The sequence below is a fragment of the Cyrtonyx montezumae genome, unplaced genomic scaffold, assembly GCF_038088225.1.
Source record: "Cyrtonyx montezumae isolate F1298 unplaced genomic scaffold, pur_monq_1.0 scaffold_1, whole genome shotgun sequence".
NCBI lineage: Eukaryota > Metazoa > Chordata > Aves > Galliformes > Odontophoridae > Cyrtonyx > Cyrtonyx montezumae.
In genome coordinates, this window is record NW_027071825.1 from 23,249,121 (window position 1) to 23,270,991 (window position 21,871).

Genomic DNA, 21,871 nt, shown 5'->3' on the forward strand with positions numbered 1-21,871 from the left:
ATGTCATATAACTCTGAATAAAGCAAGAGCTCACAGCCTTTCTTTTCTGGGCATGGATAACTCCAGAAACTCCCACTGCCAGCACCATGCCTCCATCCCAGCCACATACCACTCGGAGGTGGCTTTTGTATCTTCATTGCAACGAAGTATTTTATCCCACTAGGGTTTATTATTCTTTTATAGACTGAAGGGCTTCAGCCTAATCTTTCAACAAACAAAAGGAATCTTTCTACATTTCAATGCTGTTGTAATTGGCTCCGAAATAGCACCCTCAGAGCCACATTTCTTAATCTTCTCAAGTCCAAGGATTAACCTTTTTCAGAAAAAAATAAAAAATAAAAAAATCCAAAGACCAACTTGTATATGTTTCATATATTAATTCAAATAAACAAAAGACTAAAATTTGAAAGTTAATCTATAGTCGCTTTTCTTTTCTCCCACTTAACTTGTGTGCTTGCTTCTGTGGCCTTTGGAGGGGAGGAGAGAGGGTTTACTATTGTTCCATGAGCCACCACTGGATGTTTTATAGACCACCGAAGGGCCATGCATCACCCTCTGGGAAACACTGCTGTAAGGATAAACGGGCTCTTATTGGAGGCCCTTCTCCCTGCTCTGCTTTGTGGCTCGTGTTGCAGCAGACTGCCACATTAACTCCTTGAGGATGCCCACTGAAGGGCACTGGTTGCATCTCCTAGGGACCAGGTGCTCCATATCATTCACTTCACACTGTTCTGTCCTTGCAAATACTGTGCATTTAGTTTGTACGCACGGATCCATCCCAGGTACTCCACCCAGGTCAGCTCCAGGGCAACGTACCACTACCTAAGTGATGCAGAATAATGCCAGCTTGTTCTGTATCCTAAAAAAAGACAGTATGCATTCAGCATCCTTTAGCACACAGCAGTCATAACAAGTCATGGAGAGGATGACTTGTTTCCACTGCTCCCCGGTCACCCAAAGCAGAGGAAACCCAGCCTCGGTGCAGACCCCTGTCCAACCCCCACAGCTCTCTCCCAGTCATGCAAGCAGACACCTTGGCACCTCCAGCTGCCTTCAGACTCTGTTAGTGTTGGCTTGCTGGGACTGACAGTTTCCCCCTTCTTTCTACTTGTTTCATTAACTGTCACGTTGGAGAGTTTGATCTTCCCTGGAGCCAAGCCCTGCCAAAAGATTTACTCTACTGCAGTGCTCCGTTTCACATAATTGCCAGAGAAAGCTGTGCAGTTGGTAACGACCAAGGTAAGGAAACTCACTAGATGCACTCAGGATATAGCATTCACATCTTGTACTTTCATAAAGGTATAGCAATGGAAACATTCCTTATTTTGATTGTCCCAAAGCCACAGGAAAAAGGGAATTTAAGGGAATTGATATGTCTGGGATAGATGCCAGCTCTGATTTACTCACATTTTTACCCTGATCTGAAATTCCTTGGTCAGAGATGGAAAACTTTTATGGAAGATGTGAACCAAATCAAGCCCTGCAAGCACTGGGATCCAGCTCAGAGCTGTCTCAGCTGGCACCATTGGAGAAACATAAAAACAAAGGAACTGGCAATCAAATGGGCAACAGCGCTGTAGGAAACTTCCTACAAAGGGTTTGGACATTCCAGCATCACCCCAGTTCATACCCGAATTTGCAGTCTGCCTTCTGACCACAGAGTGCCTAAGGTACCAGAACACCAGTGAGTTAGGATGTAGGGGTTGGCTTGGCTCCTGGAAAGGGGATGTGCTTTATCATCAAATCCCAGCATGATTTGGTATGGAGAGGCACAGAGCGGTCAAGCCAGAGTGGTGAGCCCAGAACAGGGTTGCCTTTGGAAGCAGAATAAAAAGAAAATATCCTTGCTAACATAACCTTGCCTTCTAGTTTAACCTCCACGTTCCCTCAGAGAATGCAAACATGCCTGCACATATTTTAGGCAGTGCAACCCACTTAGGAAGACTCAGATGCAGTGTAAGTCCAATTAAAGCAAAATGGAATGAAAGTCCCAAATTGTTTCAATGTGTCAGACTGAGGAGTTTGCAAATCCACTGGTTATTGCAAAGTTGTTCTGGGAAAAATACTTTCTGTATAGATTCCATCCTGCTTTGCTGAACTTCATGGGAGTTTTGCCATCAATCTCAGTGGGAGATGGACCAACACATATAAGCAACCTTTAACCGTGCATTAATTAATCATGCTTCAGGCCAAATGCATTTGCTGTTATGCCCCAATCCTGCAATGAATTTCCTATAGAAAGATCTCCATCACTGCAGTGGTGTCCACTTTGCTCATACCAGCAAGGTCTAACTGCAAGATCCCATGCCACTGCCCACAGACATAAGAACATCTGTCTACATGAATCTTGCTGAGATTAACATGAGTTCAATAAGGAGCAGAGTTTGATGAAAATATCTCGTTAGATATCAAGCTGGAGTGTAGATCAAAGCTTTCCTTAGCTCACTAATAAAAGAAAACGGAATAGCCCTGCAGAGGAAAGAGCTTGCTTGTTTGTGATGTCTCTGTTCTTTGGGAAAGGTGAGTACAGAAACAACAAAATTATTACTGCCAAAATAACCAAAACAAAGCACAAAATGAGGCAAGTCCTTAATGGAGGATATCACCCATAATTCTTTCCATTGTTAAAATTCCCAAACATCAGACAGTGTGGATGAAGTGCTCTTCCCACGCCACTGACCTCTAGTCTTAATTCAAAACAAGGGAAAACAGTGGAGGTTCTCTCTCGATTGATGAAGTTAGGCTTCTTTTGTGTGTGTACCAACATTAGCGTGATTTCAGTACTCAGGGAGTGTAAGCTTGATTACACTGGTTCAGTGTGTCACCCCAAAGATGTGCCTGTGGTTCCCCCAAGCCTGTGCTCTGCACTGTAGCTCTCAGCTCTCTAAGGCCTTCTCACACAGAAGACACTGGCATGTTGTTTTTTTTAACCTGCCAGAAAGGCCATTTGCTCCCTTCAATGTAATTTATGTCATTCAGCTATAGAGTTTGGTTTTGGTACAAAATACTTTCTAATCACCTCTGTTAAGTCTTTTTACTTAATCTCATTTGGTTCCTATGGAAATCTCAAGTCTTCCAGAACTGCAAATTCTGTTTTCCAGCCAATGTTAGGAAAACTGATTTTTTTCCACTACCTTCTGAGATAGCATTTGCATATAAATACTGTTCGAATCTCCGAAAATATAGTTGAAATTATTCTTATTATTCATTATACTGGAGACTTTCCATGTTTCCACAGGCAGCCGTTAGATTTTTTCTTCCTTTCCACGTAAGCAAAAAGAACCGATCTCCTCTTTGCTCCTTTGTTCATCCTCAGCTCCATTTTACACGGCGCTCTTCATCAGAATTTGTTGATTTTCAAAAATCAAAGGGAAAATAATGAGATCCTTGCAAATGGCATCTTCTTGACCAAAACAGTACTTCTTATCCACGACAACATTATGGCTGGTGAGGTTATAAATGTCTGTCTGGTCTGGATAACTAACTCTTCTCAAAGACTCTCTATTCAAAGTTGAACAATGAAAGTGTAAGTGCTCCAAAAGACATAAAGAAGGTTGGCGGGGATCTCTGCCATGGTTTGGGAACCTCTGCACTAAGGAAGAGAGAAAGCGCACAGAGTTGCATGTATTTTCTGAATATGAAAAGCTACAGTGAGCTGAAGAAAAAGTGACAGTCCCTCATCAGAGAGAACATTAAAAACACATAAAAGAGGCCTACTGTGCACGTCAGCCAGAACCTGTAAGGCTGCTTATTGCTACCTCTTGTGCATTTCACCTCATTTCAGAAGCACATCCTTATGGTACTGCTATTGGCATTCACTGAACTTCCCAGCCTGCTGCTGGTGCTTTTTTTCCACCTTTCCTTTAACTCCACTCCCCCTCTCTCCACTTCTCGGGCTGCACCTCACTGCTGTGTACTCACAGAGGATAGGACTTACAGGGGTAAAGCCAGACTGAAATATGGGAAGGGGCCATTAGGCAGCCCAGCAGCTCACCATGACTACAGATGGATAACAAGAACTGTCAGAATAGGTGACATGAAAGTCTCTGTCTCTGTTTCCAAGAGAAGAACCGACCTTCACCTGTACTTGGGAGGAGGACCCAGAAGGGGGAGGTGTAGGTGGACAAAGCTGTTTAGACTGAGCACAGGGGAGAAACACACATTTTCTCATTTTCCCCTATATGGAGCGCTTCTGAAACCCCCATTTGATTTGAACACTACCCGAAGCAAGAAGCAGGCAGAACAGAGCACCAGATGAGAGCCACATGGTGAGATCAACTGGTGAAAATCTTTTCTGTGTCTCTGCATCTCTCCTGCAGGGCACCTGAATACCAGAGATTCATGAGCGTTTGCAAAGGATTTACTTTCTCAGCATATCATTCTTGAGATAACCATAAAGACTTGAAAAACATAAATTTCATCTGTTCCCTTGTTACCTCTGCACGCACCTTGGATTCTTCAGGGTCTTCTCAGCTGTCGACAAAGAAGTTCTTCTGCTTTAGGAGCACAGAAAAATCAGGGTTGTTACTGACCTCATCAGGTTGTGAGATACGAAGAATTCTTGAGCTCATCCTCTCTATCCCTATAAAGCAGCTATAGTGCTAGCCAAGAGCCTGAGCCTGTGTCTTTTCATCTGCCTCACTGGATATTTTTTGGAGCTTTTCAGTGCTTGTGCAGCTGGAAGATAGCTAAAACAGTGCTGAGAGGGGCCACGGGTCTCTGGGTTTTGCAGTCTCAGCACCCATGCAAAGAAGACCTGACATACACGCTGGCAAGCATGGGTGAACCTTCTTTTGGAGGAAATGGAGACGCGCTAGGAAACTCTCAAGAGAGCAAAAGAATGCTTCCAGACAGTCAGGTGGAACAGCCTGCTGGCTCCATCAACCTGATGGACTTGGCAGCCTCTCTGGCTCCAGCTGGCCAAGATCCTGGAGTCTGTAAAGCCGAAGGCAGAATTACAGAATTATTAGGAGAAAACAGATAGCTGCATGAGCTTATACATAGTGATACACACATACATGCATACGTTTATACACATCATGGAGTCAGCAGTGTCTCTCCACTAGCCTTGCATGATATATGAATTTCTAGCAGGACTTAAACCCCTTTGTCTTATTCTCTAATGACTAAGTCGGTGTCCATGTCAAGCATACTAACTCCACAGAAGAGTTCTGACATCTTCCTGGAAAAGATTGAAAGATGTATTTTTATTAGTTTTTGTAGAAGAAACACTGACCAAATGCTTCTATCTGAAGCTTGCCCAGCAGCCTCACATTCCCTGGGTTCCTCTAAGTCTGAATCCTCAAAGCCTTTCTGTATAGCAGAGGCCAAATCCCACTTCCAGCCCCAGTCTGGGCGCCAGGCTTCCTTGCTAGGCTCTAGGCTTCTTCAGCCTAGAGAAGAGTTCCTGCTTACGTCAGTAGTAGTTGGCCAAGAGAAAAAGAGAACAATACAGCCTTTATAGATTAACAATATTTCAATTTACTGTAGTTTATGCAGTATATAATGTTCTTCAGAAGAAGAATCTGTCCTCTGGGATCCTTTCTTTTTCTATCCTTTCTTTCTCTTCCATCTCCACCTTTTCATTCCTGCATCTTCCATCTTCCACCTTTCTATCTTTTTACCCCATTTTCTCTCTCCTTTCTGCACCTCGTCCCTTCCAACAGATCCCACTATTTTTCTGACTGCTCTGCTCCTATCCCTACCACTCTCTTATCTGCTAAAATCACCAACAACGGAACATCCAGCAGAGATGCATTCCAGAGCCGTGGAAAGGGATGCGTGGAGCAAAGAGAGCAGGACTGGAAGGGCTGGAGTACTGGAATACACAAGAAATGTTTCGGGCCACAGTGGTCTGGTGTACATACTCCATTACACACAAGGGAGAGAGATCACTTCCAGCAGTGGCTGAAAGACTTCTCTGCAGCATTGCCACCTGTAACTGTCAGTCCCAGAGAAATTGTATTTCAAAATCAGAAGGAGAAAAATAAATAGAGAAGTGTTTCATCTCTGGAGTGTCAGATATTTGATCTTATCTGGAATGAGTATGTGTGTACATGTGTGCTTACGTCACTGTTGTTATTTTATGAAAGAGTTCTGTTATGAAACTTCCCATTTCACATAAATCTCCCTTTTCAGACATGTGGTCACTGGTTTAGGGAATATTTACTGTTAAATGCCTCAGTTTTTGCAGACCCAACTTCTCTTGGTTTCGTACTCAAGAGTACTCAGTATAACAAGAGCCTTTGCCGCAGATGTCCCAGACACTGCTCTTAAAGAAATAATCCAGACCAAAATTGGTGCTTTGGCCTATGTGAACTGCTAAATATCATCACAAAGCAGCAATTATGCTGTAAGTTCCTCACCACCTTCGCGTTTTTAAACCTTAATATTTAGGTCACGTGGATGAGTGTAGGACACAAAAGTGGTACTCAGAGGCTCTCACATTTTTTCCAGCTCATCTTTGTTTCTCCAAAAGCCAAACACCCAGCTGGTATTTGATGTGCTGTTTGCCTTACCTGCATGCCTCCTCAAGGAAGGAAATTTTTTTCTCCGCCTTAAGTACAGACCTTGGTCAATTCACTCCAGATTTTGAGCCTCTGACATTCAGGAGTCACCATAACTCCAGTGCTGGGAAGGCCCAAGTTCCCCATGGACCAGCCAGTATCCTCTGGTGCACACACCAGTACCTAGAAGCTACTGTGCACCCTAATAAAACTCTACTGACTCAGATGTATTCCTGTCTAGAAATTTTAAGTTCTTGTCCTGTCGAGGCTACTCAACAAATAAAAATACTTTCTGAGAATAAAATTCCCCTCAGCTCACCATTTCATGTTGTCAGCCCACATTCCCCTTTCCTCTTTTCCAGTCACCCAGGACAATAGTTATAACTTCTCATCATGCACAGGGACGTGTTTTCAGGTCCCAGAAGAAAGCACAAATGTATACTGACCTCCTATAGTATTCAAGATACTCTGTAGCTCACGGAAAACTCTTCTCCATCAATTTTCAGAAGAGTTAGACAAGATAATGACAAACAAGATAAAACAAGGGTCTGGAAGTGCCAGGGTCCCTTCCTTGGAGCTTAGCTGCCTGTCACAGAGACCAGCTGGTACAACTGAAAGCTAGAAACAGACTACAGTGAAAAACTGTGTGAAAAAGCTACAATAAGCTTCTGAGGGATTCTTCACCCAGCAATCAGATCTGGGAGCTGGTACCAAAACTCTCCTTTCTGTAGTGCACTTACCCTCCTTGACAAACACTAGGACAGGTAACCTAAGCAGCCACGCTGGTCCCCAGCAGGTGATGACCCTATCGTCCAAGGTATCTCCTCATAAAAGACTCCAGGCTGTTCATGACAAAATCAACCAGGACAGGAGGATGCTGAAGATCAGGCCGCTGCCATTAAAAAAAAAAAAAAAAAGACACAAATGAAGCATAAATAAAGTTATAGGGAACGTCATTTTACCCTCATTTTTTTCTAAAATCAATGGGCTCTTTGTGCCAACATTACATTTTGACATCATCTTCCATTTCTTTAGTGTTTTCTTGTCAGCAAAAAATGATATGAAAGCACAACAATCTATTCCCTCTTCAGGACTGTGAGGATCAGAGGTAGTGAAAGCTCTTCTGGATCATCAGTTTCAGAGCAGGTCTCTATCTATCCCCCAGGTTTCACTTGCTGGAAAGTTACCCAGCCATATGTTTGCAATTAAAGTCTCAGTTCCTCACAGGCTCATGGCAAATAGTTTGCTTCACCTGGGTCACATCTCTAAAGGGAATTCCCCCAGACTGGATTTGCAGGACATATTCGGTGGCAGCTCTGACATCGGTATTAGCCATAATGGAATCCATGTCAATTATGAGTTCGTCCATTCGTTTTTCTATCCAGGCCTCCCACTCAAATTTCAGAGATCCTCTTCTAAAATGCAATTTGACCCATTTTGGAAGGGAGAGAGTTCCTCAGTCAGTCCATTTGAGACCAATTAGGCTGTTTGATTTGGGATCCTTTATCCCTTAGCGCTCTTAGCCTGTCTGTTTCAATAAATGTTGCAAAAAATCCTGGTGTCTGAAATCCCTGCAAGCTTCACAGACCCTATTTCCTATGCAGTAACTGCACTCCCTTTACTCCTCTTTCACCATCCTGAGTCAATCATGAACTCTGGGGTTACTCTGTGAGTGCCAGCCCCATCTCCCTGAATTGCCCTTCAACTTCTTGCCCACAAAGGCCAGGAGGATGGGAAGGCATGATTAACTTGTCAGGCTTTTTCCTGACTCAAGAGCTCAAAGCAAACTGTTTTGCGGCTACTCTGCCCTGCAATATGAGTATGCAATCAGAGTTAACTTTTAATTAACTCCACTGGTTTGTTTGAAACATCGATCAAATTGTATCTCCCACTATCCAATGGACAGTACAATCAGCCCACGAGCTCGGGGAGAATTGCAGCTTTTAATCCAAGGAGCAATCACAGATTTGCCGTGATTATCAGAGCTCAAAGCCTTTGTTTTATGTTTCATTCCCAGATGTTCCCAGCATCTCACAGCCCTGTAGATCAAATCAATGGCAACAGACTCTAGGCTGATAACAGAAACAAGGTCGCAGGTTGCGAGAGGACATCTACCTGCTTTAACTCAACGGTCCTCCCATGGCACAGAAATAATTGTAACTTACTCTGTAACACAAACCTTTGATTGAGAAATGAGCCTGAGCATATGTTCAACTGTCATCACAAAAAAGACAGCTTTCCTCATTAGAGGCCCGGACGAATTGTTACAGTGAGCCCAAACCTTGTTAGAGGAGAAGAGCTGGAATCAGTGCTTCCCCCCTCCGAGCCTCTGTGAACAACCCTGAACTTTCAGTGAGGGAGGTTTGTTTCAGAACTGAAGCCTGAACCTGACACTGAAGTTGGCACCTTGCCCCCCTTCCAGGCTGCAGACCTAAACTAGCTGAAGACCTGCAGGCCTTGTGCAACAGGGAGCTCAACATTCAGATCTGGATTTTGCAGCCTGGGATCATCTCTGAGTTTCCCGGCTTGAGAACCACAATTCCATTTGCTTTACGTCACTTGCCTGTTTGCTTTGGGGAAAAAGTATATTAAAAATAAGACGTCAGTAACAATCCAAAAGACAGCAACAGCCCCAGCAGCATTCCTCCTCGCAGAGCAAGGAAGAAGACAATTAAGCCCAGCAGTACCCACATCCTTCGCCCTTTGGGCTTCACAGCGTCTTTTCCCTCTTTCCTCTGTCTTTGTTTTGGGGTTTTATTTAAATTTTTATCGTTTTGGCTTGTGCTGCCTGAGAGGCAGGGGACCTTGGTGTCCTTGGAGTGTTTACTCAGGATTGGAGCACACCCAAGACGTGGTCCTGAAGGCCCCTGAAAGCCTCCATACCCACACACTGTATGCTTGTTTAGCTGAGGGGATGGCTGCAGCTTGCTAGTGGGACGTGCCCCTGGGGACAAGTTTGCCTGTTAGCCAGAGAAATGCTGGGAGTAAGGCACCTCCATCTTCATTCTCTTCCTTTTTGGTCGTGGAGAAGAAGATGTGCTGCCAGCCAGGCTCTGCCCATCTTCTGGATGATCTCCAGGCTCCCAAGCAGCACAGAGGCACAGTGCTCTTTAGCTTTCCTAAGCCTACAGCACTGCCAACTTTGGTGGCCTTCCCCGCACATCCTGCCACCACCCAGCAGAGCCCAGGCCTCCAGGCCTCTCTGCTCTGCTCACCCCAGAAATCAAAGCACACGTCTCCACTCTGCAGCCACGGAGCTCAAAGTGAGTGGTCATCTCTTCAGTGCCACCTGACAGCCAAAGCCTGTGACACGAGGGCTTTGCAAAGTGTTTTAGCATTGATACTTATTACAGTAAAATTTGGGTAGGCTGTGTAAACCTTTCAGATGGATCCAAACAAAGCAATGCAACGTCCAGCGCATCACATCAAATCTAGAAACAGAACATTTTGGTGTTATAAAAATGTTTCGCCTTGTAAAAAACTGGGTTTTCTTTGCTTTTCTTTTCTCCAAAAACCATTCAAGGCAGCTAATTTCTAATGTTTGCCTGAAAAATACCACATCTTTTTTAAAGCTGCTCTGATGAAAAATGTCCAGTAAGGTCCCAGAGTTGGGTTCATTCCATGGTCACAATCCCTATTGATGGTGGTGAGATTAGTTACACTTGGTAAGAGATACAATGAAGAACTAACAAACATCCTTGCTGTTCTGTGCTTGTCCCAGCTTTCCCCTGCTGCAGGCAGCCTGCTGTGCTCTGATCTCTTGGTAGGGGGGAACGCAGTATTTGTTATTGGTTTAGCACCAACCATGGAGCCTCGTTTCTTGTGCAGCCTCCCAGGACAATCCCGGGTTCTTTTGAGCAGATGAAATATGGCTCTGTTCGTGTATGCTGACAGGACCTCTCCATGGGCAGCTTCCAAGGAAACTCACCCGTGGCATTCTGGCACCATCCTGAGCCCATTACCTCTGCTCCTGCTGCTTCTGCTTCCTCTGGCATTTTCAATGTTACCAGGGAATGAGGAGTGAGCCCCAGAAGAGGTGAATACCTACAAACATGACACTTGTCCTGCTGCTGCTAATAACTACTGACACTTGGTTTTCCACACCTCCATATAGGTAAATTAAGCTTTCTTTGTTGTGCAGAGCTCAAAACCAACCACGAGAATGAACAGAAAACAGATTCTGATGAAATCTAGGTCTGACGCCGGAGCTGCACCTCTGATATCGCAGCTCAAATCCATCTGCACAAACAATCTTGGATCTCTTCCATCATAGTTTTCTACGCTGTCAAATGTCAGTATGTAAAGACAGGAGGCAGGCACAAAGAAGAGAAGAAAGAAAGAGAAATGGACAAGAAATGCAACACAATTCTAACAGTTTTCTAAGCTTCTTTAGGCTTTCAGGTGTAGTTGTTTTACTGATACATATTTTTTTTCTATATTCATAAGGGCTAAAAGTGTAACATTGAAAAACAGAAAACCTGAGAGATTTGAAAAATCACATACCACCAATGACTAGTGCCTCAGGAATAACCCCAAACCTGATAACGAACCTCTAGTTAGCAACATCAAGATCTGAAACATTTCCTCACCTCATCAGTGAAACACACGTTTCCTGTTTGCGCAGCAAACTTGCATCTCTAAGGTAGGAAGCCCATTGTAATGCAAGGGTAGTGAAATATTTGCTAGCAACTTCTCTCCTAAATAGGAATCAGCATGTTGTAACAAAGGCCATGGCCATCTGGCTTAAAACCAAAGTGATTAATGACATTAATAATGAAATAGTTAAAAAATACTCATTGAAGGGGATTGTGAATCGTTCTTGACTTCAGTTGAGCATTGCCCAGTTGGACTGGAAATCCCTGGGATGCTCTTTAGAGACGTGGCAAAACGCAGGAGGTCCTGGCCTTTGAACAAGGCTCTGTGACTCTATTGTAACAACAAAACATCACAGAAGTAATCACATCCCAGCAAGGGCTCCAGTCTTCTGGCCAGAAACACTAAAAATCCTGAGTGCCGAGGGCTGAATTTCCGCAGACACCTTGCATCAGCCTGACTGCTCCCACTGCACCATCAGTCACTGAGGGTGAGAAGAACATCCTGTGTTTCTGAAAATCCCTTCTTTCAGATTTAGTTCAGACTGTTATAAAACACTTCTTCATTTTGCACATCGGCCTAAACATTTATTCCTCGGAATAATGAATGATTACTCTGACAATTCTGAACTTCAGAAGTGGCCCTGTTCTCTATTCAAACTTTGCTTCCCAGCAATCTGAGACAGAAGAGCCAAGCGGGTTTTGCCCATCCAGCCAAGAGCTTGGTTCAGAGCAGACCCCCTACTCCACCATGAGGCCCAAGCAACGCCAGCTGACAGACCATGTCCAAGTCCTTGATTTCACCAAGGTCACTGGGATAAGCCATTGGGAGTCCACTGCCTTCCTTGGGGCAACGATTTCACGAATATTTAAGCTACCACTGAGTTCAAAGGCCATTCTGCTCAGCGTCATGACTGCAGCCCTCCTAAAGAAGCCATGAGCTGTGCTAAGGAAACTCAGAAATCCCAGCCTTTGCGAAACTGGTGCAGGAATTTTCCCTTAGTAACAAACCCCTTAGCATCTTTTGTTTTGGAAAACATGAAAATGTTTCCATATAAATTTTTTCCAAAATGCATCCCTCAGGATTCTCATGTTGCCCCGATGCTGAGAAATCCCTCTGCTCGCCCCAGAAGAAGAAAAAAAAGAAGACAACCCGCAGAGCGCCTGAAAGATGGCAGCATCCTCAAGCATCCCCAGCCTTGGGGGCAGAAAGCTAATTCTTGTTAGCCCTGTTCTGATCCAGGTTCCCAGGGCTTTGTGCCAGCTTGACGGGGGTCTGGCATCAGTGGGGGGGTTGTACGGACTGTGGGGCAACACTCTGTGTGTCTGTGGGCTTCCCGTCCTGCAGAAGGACTGAGCAGAGCACAGGGGCCCTAACCAAGGCAGTCGCTGGCAGGAGAGCAGGCTGTGCTCCCACAGGCTTGTGGCTGGGGCCAGGCGGCAGCTCACCAAAACAGAACCGCTCTGAGAAGGATTTCAGCAATGACGAAGGACAATTTCCTGATGATGAGGAAAGCTTTCCATTAGAAATGTCCCAGAAAGTCCCGAGCTGGAGGCAGCGTGCTTCTCGGTGAGGTGGAAAAGTCCAACGGTGATATGGTGAAAGTGCAAGGCTTGGGAATCAGCCCTCAGACTGTCCATGGGGCACACTGGATCCCTTCCAACCATCTTACTGCTCCCTGAAGCTCAGGGGTTAGCTATCACAGAATCACAGCATATCCCAAGTCGGAAGGGGCCTATGAGGATCATGGAGTCCAACTCCTGGCTCCTAACAGGACCACCCAAAAATCAGACCAGGGAACAAAAACCAGCACTGCCCCTCTGCTCCCTGTGAGGAGCTGCAGCCTCCATTAGGCCTCTCCTCCACCTCTGCTCTGGGCTGAACAAACCCAAATTGCTCAGCCATTCCTCACAGCCTTCCCCTCCAGACCCTTCCCCATCTTTGCAGCCCTCCTTTGGACACGCTCTGATAGTCTGATGTCCTTTCTGTATTGTGGCACCCAAAACTGTACAGTAAGGTTCTCCCAAACCCAAGTGCCTCAACCAGTGGGCTTGCGATGTGCCAAGCTGAGTGGGCCCTCCCTGAGCTGGAGGGTCCCCTATTACCAGCAGGGCCAGGCTCACCACTTGAGCTCACAGATGGCCCCCACGTTCTCCCTCCTAACAACACGGAGAGCACGTGGGCAGCACACAGGAAAGGGAGCTTGCTTCCCCAAACCCATAGCTGTCCAACAACGAAAAAAGACAGGCCAAGAACCCCTCCAGGCATTTCGGGTGGTTTTTTAATGCAACATGCGGGCAGAATCTTTGTTCCAGGTTTTGCTTTGAGCTGATTTCTTAAGCACACACATCCGAGCCGGGGCCTCCAGCCTTTTGGCTTGTGCAAGAGCTCTTTTGCATGTGAAGTCCCAGTGTCTGTGTCCTAGAGCTCTTTTGCACTGTACAGTGGGCTCAGCACAACACCGGGCAGAAAGAAACGGTACAAAATCTGATGATAGATTATCTGTGGAAGGCCTGAACTCCAGCCAAGACAGATAAAAATAAAATAAATTAAAATAGTTTTGTGTGTGTGTGTGTGTTTTATGAAGGGAACATTTATATTTTTAAACGAGGAGTAATTGTATTCTGTATCTGAAATGGCATCTGAAAGTGATTTAGTGGAACAATGTGGTTTCTGATTGGTGCTTGAACTAGTTCCAGAACATTTTTTATAATAAGCATCATAAAGATCCCAATTATCTGATCCTTTTCCCTAACATGGTCAGAGAGGATGTTTCCAAAGAAAGGGCTTTTGGGTTGTTTTTTTCCTTCTGTGGCACTGATCCTGCAAACATTTACATACAGGCTTAATCTTGTGAGTACCCCAGAGAAGTGAACCAAGGCAGCTCTCAGCAGCAAAGCTAATCGCAGAGTAAACTGCTAATTTTCAGATTTGCTAATCAAGCAACGCACAGACTTAGGGGAAAGGTCTTCTTGTTATTCAGATAGCTGTTCAGGATGCATTTACGATTCAATAAAGGAGGCCTCGGCATTACCAAAATAATTACTTACTTAAACAAGCCTGTAAAACTCAAGGACTGCCCCAAATAAAAGGAGGCTTCCCCCCCTCCAGTTTAATAACATAAATCTAGTGAAATGCATCTTGCTGCCATAAAATCAGTTCTACATGCCTTAGAAGCCATTGATTTACTAAGTGGGCAGGGAGGTCAGATCCTGCTAAGGACTCAGAGGGCTGAACATATGGAGAAAAGTTTCAAACCCAAAAGGTTTGTCCACCCACAGGAACAGAAAGCAGCTCACATCTTACCCTGAAACTTCACTCTCCAAAAAAGACACGTAAAATCAATGGGCAATGCTACAGATTAAGACAGAACCGTAAAAGAGTAAAGAGGATAAAAAACAACCCTGAAACCCATAGCATGTCCCAAGGGTCCCTGGGAAACTGGCTTGGAGAGGCAGCACCCTGCTCACATGGGGAGCCTGCAGTTGGGCTGGCTGCTGCACAGCATGGCCATTGCCTCCCCAGGCAGCCCTCAGCAGGCTGCAGGCACAGCTCCAGCTCACATGCGGCACGCAGCCCTCCTGCCATCAGTGCTGCAGGGAGAGGGCTGGCACAGCTTGAGATGGCAAGGCTTACCTAGGGCTCAGACTGCCAGGACTAGCAGCAGGGCTGGATACAAGGCAAATGAGTTCTGTCTCTGCTTTCTCAGAAACATCCCTCTGACTTTTCAGCCCCTGAAAAACCCTTCCTTCCTGAACTAACTGGCTCTGGCTGGGTCCTACCTGCCCCACACCACAACACAGGGACTGCAGATCATCCTGGATACCACGTGCCTATTCTCCTTTCAAGTATTATCTCAGTGTCTCTCTGGTTTGACCAACACAGGGCTGCTGCAAAGAACCGTGATAGGGCACCTGAAGAGGTTCCTGTGTTACAACCTCTGCATGGGATCCACCTTAGGGTTCCCTTCCCCACTTTCCTTTTCTCTAGAAGAAAGAAACTGCCTTCTATACGGTAAAGAAGACAGCAAGGGATGCTGTGGTTCTGCAGTACTTCATCCTTACCCCAAGCCCAACTTTCCTATAAAGTACTGTCAGACTAACCCTAGGAAGTTTGCAGCCCATGTAGCCCCAGCACTAAGCAGGCACGATTACCCTGAGTGTTTGGGTGGACCTGAAGTGTCACCTAACTACAGCAGCCACCTCACCATCAGGCTGCCTCTGGTCATTTGGATCGTGTTCTGATGATGTGCGAACACAGAGGTGGCCAAAAATAAATATATAAGATTCCTCGCTCCCCTGAGCACTGAGGTTCTCATGCCAAGAAATATTCTGTCTTCTTGCTGCCTCTTTTTGTGGTGGTTTCCTGAGACTGAAAACGTTCCTCCACTGCAGAAGATGCAAAAAAATTCCTGCTGACCTCAGCATTGAGTTTCATCTTTTTGAAGCTTTGTTGCGCCTCTGAGATAATTTATGAGGTGTCAGGATTTTCCGACCACAAATGTCTTGGACGAAAACCGTTTTTACACTACAGATGCCATGAAAGAGAAGCAATTTCAGTCTGTTTTTTTCTACAGCACTGTCTGTGTCCACAATGAAGTACGGGTTCAGAGCTCCCGGAGATTATTTGTGTAAGAGTTGTCCGGGCCAGCGCTCCACTGAGACTCAGGCTGGGTCTGATTCCCCACCTTTGCCTCATTGCCCTGATCTTCTCTGTTGGGAGGGGAACTCCCATTTCCTGGTGCTGTGCCATGAAAACATGAGCTTGCCAAGTTATTCTCTGTATGTGTGTATGTGTGCGTGTGTTGAACAAGCCAGAAGTACCAGAAGTAAAAAGACATTAACAAACCACATTTTGCAACAGCCATAAGGATCCCCAGATTTCTTGTCTGTGAATTTCTCTTCCCCGTGCTTTAGATTTTCGAAGGGAAAAAGAAACCAACCAAAAAACCCCAAGAACCCAGCTTAGCCGTCTCTAATCCAGTATGCACCTCAGTCTCCATGAAAGTGTTCTTGGGACGAGAGCAGTATTTCCCTTGGCTGGGATGCCCAGCCTCCTGGCTCCTCCGGAGCTGCAGAGCTGTAGACATTCCGCTGAGTAGTTTGCAACCCTGCCTGCCAGGAAAACCCAATGTCTCCATGGAGAAATCTCAGTGGAGTAGTTTGATACTCAATCAGGGATGGAAAAGAAGGGAGTTTATGCCTCCTTGAGACCAATCCCTCCCCTAAAAATGCAAGAGGGAAAAAAAAAGAAGAGAAAAAAAGAAAAGCAACCTATTCTGACAAGCATGGGCCCAGACATCCTAGCAGTACTGGTTTTGCTCTGTGTCAGGACTGGTCCGAGTCATGCAGGCTTGGTCCAAATGTCTGTTTAGGTCAGTAGGAGTCTATCCGCTTCAGATCAGACCTAAAGTTTGGATCTGGAGCTGAGCTTACAAAAGTCTGGGCATGCTTGCACCTTCTGGTGAAGGGAGCTTGGTTTGGCCCAGCTTTGAGATAGGAACCAGCTGCAAATGCAGGCCTCCAAACATGTTCTAGGAAAGAGGTTATAAAAGAGCCCCTTCTTGCTCAACATATTTATTCCCTGTGGGCCAGATTCTGACATCTTCATTAACGCTCAGCAGAACCTGCTCCAAGAGCAGTTACATTGGTTTGAATGGGGCTATTCAAGGAGTCAGCGAGTACCTAATGTCAGCAAGGGTAGCACCATCTAAGGGTCACATCTGTTTGCTTCATTGACATAAATAATTTCTTTCTTCTTTCTGCTATTAGCACACACAGCTACAGCAAAAGCACATTGGGTTCCCTTCCTCCTGGCATCTCTTCAGCAAAATGTTGATTGTAGACCCTTATGGGTAACAACATAACAAAGCAAAACGACCAGAAGCTCAGATTATAGCCCTGACAGCTAGAAAAATCCTTCAGTGATTAAAGGAAAACTACAGTGAGAAAGTCAGAGTTCCTTCCTGAGCCCTGTTCTAGTCACTTTCTGTCTGCTTTCCCTCCCAGACTGAAAAATAGTGCCCTCATGTGAAAGCAGAAGAAAGGCATTACTGCCTACCTGCACCTTTCTGTAGCCATGTCCTAGAAGTCATCCTCCTGTAAGCCATCTTCACACTTAGTCACTGAAATACTAACTCTATGCTGTTCTGGATCAGTTTGATTGAGCCAAGGATCAGTTTGACCAAGATAAATTCTGTGACTGCTGATAGAGGCAACAAGCCTTCTAACGTGGTGCCTGTGATGGGCAGGCTGTCAGACTCATGAACTGCCTATTTTGCCACAATGACTTGTGGCAGATCTCTGAAAACTGTCTGAAACTTTGCTATCTATCTATCTATCAGCAGAAAGGGAGCAGAATTAATCTGGAATTTAGATAATTAGGAGCATCTGACTTAACTGGCTTGGAAGTCATAACTGCACCACATCCACCACTCTGCCACAGAATTCTACTTGTTAGGTAGATTTTCTTTTTGTTCTCCTTCACCCAGGAAAACAACGATATTTGCACCGTGACGTTTATATTAACCATCAGAACTATTTGCACTACGGTTCCTAATAAACAAGGCTGCTTAACCAGAATAGCTGTGTCTGCAAGGACAGGCCAGCCAACATCAGTCTCCTTCCAGTTTTGAAGAACACCAACTGTGTAGCTCCCCCAGGACAGATGATTGCAGAACACATGAGCGTGATTTTGCTAGTGCCAATGATGATCTGGTACATGACAGTTGCGTGCGGTGCTGCAGTAAGCCCAAACAGTCCTTTTTCTCCTTGCTGAAAAGGAGAAAAAAATCTCCACACTTATGATATTGTTGGCTTCCCTCACCACTTCCAGCAGTTAGCATGATTTTTTACCTTGTTTTGCATAATATTCCTTTTTTCCTCCCATTCTTTCTTGGACTCAGTTCTATATGGCATTCTTAGATATTACAAAGAGGTATCCAAGAGTCTGCTGCTTTTCCAGCAGGCTCTGGGACTTAATTGAGGGCAGCAAATTCTCTGTTTCCCTGGTCTCTCACAGCAGTGTAATGAGAGTAGGTGACACAGACTGTTGTTTGTCAAGGAGGACCTTCTGGGCGAGGCTAGGATGAGGACAACCTCTGCTCTTCTCAGTTACTCTGAATGGACAGATGAGCAGAAAACAGTTGCCAGTCTGTGAAAATACAGGGTCTGAATGGGAACAGATGAGATCTGGAAAACTGCTGGCAGTAAAACTTGGATTATGGATCATTTATAGGGTGGGAGGGAACACAGTGGCGGGATACAGACATTGGTGCAATTGTTTGTCTACATAGCACATGCAGAAATTATTTTTATGTGAGCAAAATATCCTCAGGAGATGATTCCTGCTTAAGACTTGAGATCCATCTCTACTTTAGAAGGATGCAGCAGGAAGGGATTATGTTGTTAAGGCCTGGCTTGACGTTCCCAAAGCCCAAAGGCTCTGCAACTCAAGTTACATGTAAGCTAGAGACTAATATATAAACACAGGCAGTGCTGATGCATTTCTTTTTTGAGATGGAGAGCAGGTTAAGCTTTTTGCAGGATACAGCTAATCATAGAATCCTTAGAGTTGGAAGGGATCTCTGAAGGCCATCTAGTCCAACTCCCATGAAATGCCACTGGTGCCCCAAGGAGGGGAGTTATTTATGAATTACAAAAGCAGGCATTAAAGCAGCATAAGCAAAGCAGCTTGCATAAAAACAAAGGAGGCTGCAGCAGAGTCAGTTTCAAGCCAGGTTTCTCGTGTCCTGAACTAGCACTTCAACCATCTTCCTTCTCTGCGAGGGAGAAATGAGCATCAGAGAATGAAGTGAGCCTCCACATTTTTCTAGCCCGAGACAGAACTCTGTCCATTGTTGGGACTAGCCCCCTAGGAGGAATTATTTCTATTCAATTTGTGTGTGTCACAGCCAGATAATGCACTGGGTGGTATTTCCCTCTCTTCCCCCAATCTTTCTCTTTTATGACCACATGACTTCACCCCCTCGTGTGAGTGACAGTACCCATTAGACGAGACTCTGATGCAAAACAGCTGTGTGCAGAGAAGGGGAGGAAGGGAGTGGGGAACAGCAATTTAGAAAACAATTAAGAACATCAATTCCAATTCATTTGCTTGGCCAGGATAAGTAATTTCTAAGAGGTAACTTGATCTGCAGCAGACTGAGATTAAAGGCGAACTCCATTATCTCTAGTTTACAGTCTGGAGGAATTTGTTTTAAATGGTTACCAAGGAGGCTTCATAAAAAAAAAAAAAAAAGAATAAAAAAAAGAAAAAAAGAACCTTTGCCTAAAAATGTCTAAAAAATCCTCCTGATTTCTTCTTTTAAAGGGCACGCATGAATTTATTAACTCCATGAGAGTGTGGCTGTGTTGCACTGGAGGAGGAGCAGTTCAGCTCTTTGAAAACAGAATCCATGCCCGCAAGAGCTCAGAGATGTATCCCAAAATAAATTATGCCAGTTTTAGATTACTGTTAAGATTTTGATGCAAAGATGTACTGGAAACAAGAGACATGGGGCTCAGAAGTCAACTCAGAATTCTCCAGAGGATGCAGAGGCTTCTGGAGGAAAATACAATGCATTGAGCACCAGGCAGTTCCCAACTGTGCTGGCTTCGACACCACCTCACTGTCTGGCTGTGAAAGGCCTTGAATGCCCCTTAAAGCTTTACTGCTGCTGCCAGTGAAGAAGCACTGGTGCATTTGGATGCCACTCAGAGGTGCTGTAAGTAAATATTCCCATGACATTTTGAATGCTGAGTTTAAACACAGGCAATCCACAGCAAGAGGCTTTGACCCAGCAGACTCCTAGCTTTCCTCTCTATTCATGCTTGGGTGGGAGATGACACCAAAAACAAGTACATGGGTGGCAGAGCCATGGATTTTCTACCATTGAAGTCTTGCAGTCTAGGACTCTCCTCTTCCACCTTCCTCAGTTCTCAGCATTTTGCTTTGCCACAACCCTGAGTCCCAGTCCTTGCCTCATCTTCTGCAGGCCTTGAGCTCTCATCCTTGTTTTGAAAAATGTATTGTTGTCAAGTAGCTGAGATGCCCTGCAACCTCAGCCCATTAAAATACTGCTCAGAACATTTATCCCTCAGAAAGCACTGGCACCTGCCCTGAGCATCTCTCCCAGGAACCCAGAAAGAACAGCCCTTGTGCTTACAGGAACGCAGAGGCCACGTGTGTCTTTGGATGTGATAGGAGGAGTTCGAGGGTGGGGTAAGAGCAGACATGGAAAAAAGGATCCGTGAGCTGGCTCAAAGTTCCAAGCTGGCCATGGATCTGCTTTTCCCTGGCTGGACCCAGACTTCTACCTCTCCTGTGGATTTTTGTTTGTCTTAGGGACAATCTGCATTGCTCCCAGTATGAAACGGCCAGCCCGTGCTTTATACGGCTGCCTCCCTGTTGGCTAGCTAAGACTCTGGGGTGATGTAATTGCCTCTGGAAGTAGGAGCTGGAGAATGTGATGTGACAAATTTCCCTGGACCACCAAATAAATTAAAAAGTAGGCTTTCAGCCCAGAAAGGTTACCCTCCCAAATAAACATGTCCCAGCCTCCCTTCCTTACTGCACACTTACCTTCTTCCACACCAGGAAGCTGAACTCCTCGCAGACTCCATTATGATCCAGAATGAACAGGTTCTTCCAGGCAGTCAGCATCTCCCATACAGTAATTGCTTTGGTATGGGCATCTGAGTACAAGACAGAACTGTATATACTAGAAATATTCTCTTTGCATAAACTTCTCAGTAGACTTACTTTTGTCTTGTTGCCAGGAAATGTACTTGGGGCCTCTTGCTAACTTCACATTTCTTTGATTAGAGGGGCACAGCCAGTTTGTTCTGATAGTTACAGGGGAACAGCAGTCAGAGGAACTGAGAAACTGGAACAGCCTTTCTAAGCACAACAGCTCCCCAACTGCACGTAAGACCACCCTATTCCACCACTCTCCTGTGACAGCCACACTTCCACGGGTTGGAAAGGAAGGGGGAGAAAAGCCCACCTTGCTAACATGCTTCTCCACAACAGTGAGTGTCATGGTAGATTAATTTACAACCTGAGATCATTTAAGCAACACAACACGTGGCGTTCCAGCATGAAAGAGGGGCCATGTCATAACCAAGGGCAACAAGTGGTTCTGGAAATCAGAAAAAAGTCAAACATGGTCGGTCGGGTTGGACAGGAGTTTAAGAAAGCAACAATATAGTCAGCCAAATTGCACCGTGGCCAGGAAAGGAGAGTTAACACCTTTCCTCTGCCAAAAACACCTCTTGGCCAGTAATGACAACTAATGGCCAGGGCCTTGGCATAACAATCTGCCCAAAAAATTGCAAGGTGGGACATGAAGATTCTGTGCCCAGTTCTGGTCAGGACTGCTTTGTAGCATGGAGCAAAGCACTTAGCTTCTCACAGCCCCAACTCGTCTGTGTGCACGGCTCTCTGGGTTAGTTCTTGTCTCCCTCCCGAGGCTCAGTAACAGTTTGTTAAATGCCTGGTTCTCCTAAGAGGCAAGGTGATCCAGAGAGTGCAAAGTACTTTATTTTTGTACTGTAAAAACCAGCTTCCTTCGAAGTCTCACTCATTAAGTCAACAGCCGTTGTAATCCAAGCTCCTTTGATGGGAGGAATAAATGGGGAAATTGCCAAAGGCAGGATTAGCTGATGGATGTCTTGAGCTGCAAGGGTGCCTCATACGGATTTGTGGCTGGATTTTCACCTCAGCTGTCCTGGCTGGAACGTCTGTCCTACCGTACTGACACTCCTCTTGCA

General features: G+C 45.3%; 1 long non-coding RNA gene across 1 annotated transcript; it reads right to left on the bottom strand.

The window, feature by feature from the left end:
- Positions 1-1,115: 1,115 nt before the first annotated feature.
- On the bottom strand, positions 1,116-20,766 carry LOC136053686 (uncharacterized). The gene is made up of 3 exons (XR_010622666.1): positions 20,682-20,766; positions 7,247-7,398; positions 1,116-1,160 (listed from the first exon to the last, which is right to left on the bottom strand). It is a non-coding gene; the product is annotated as an uncharacterized LOC136053686 (long non-coding RNA).
- Positions 20,767-21,871: the final 1,105 nt, after the last annotated feature.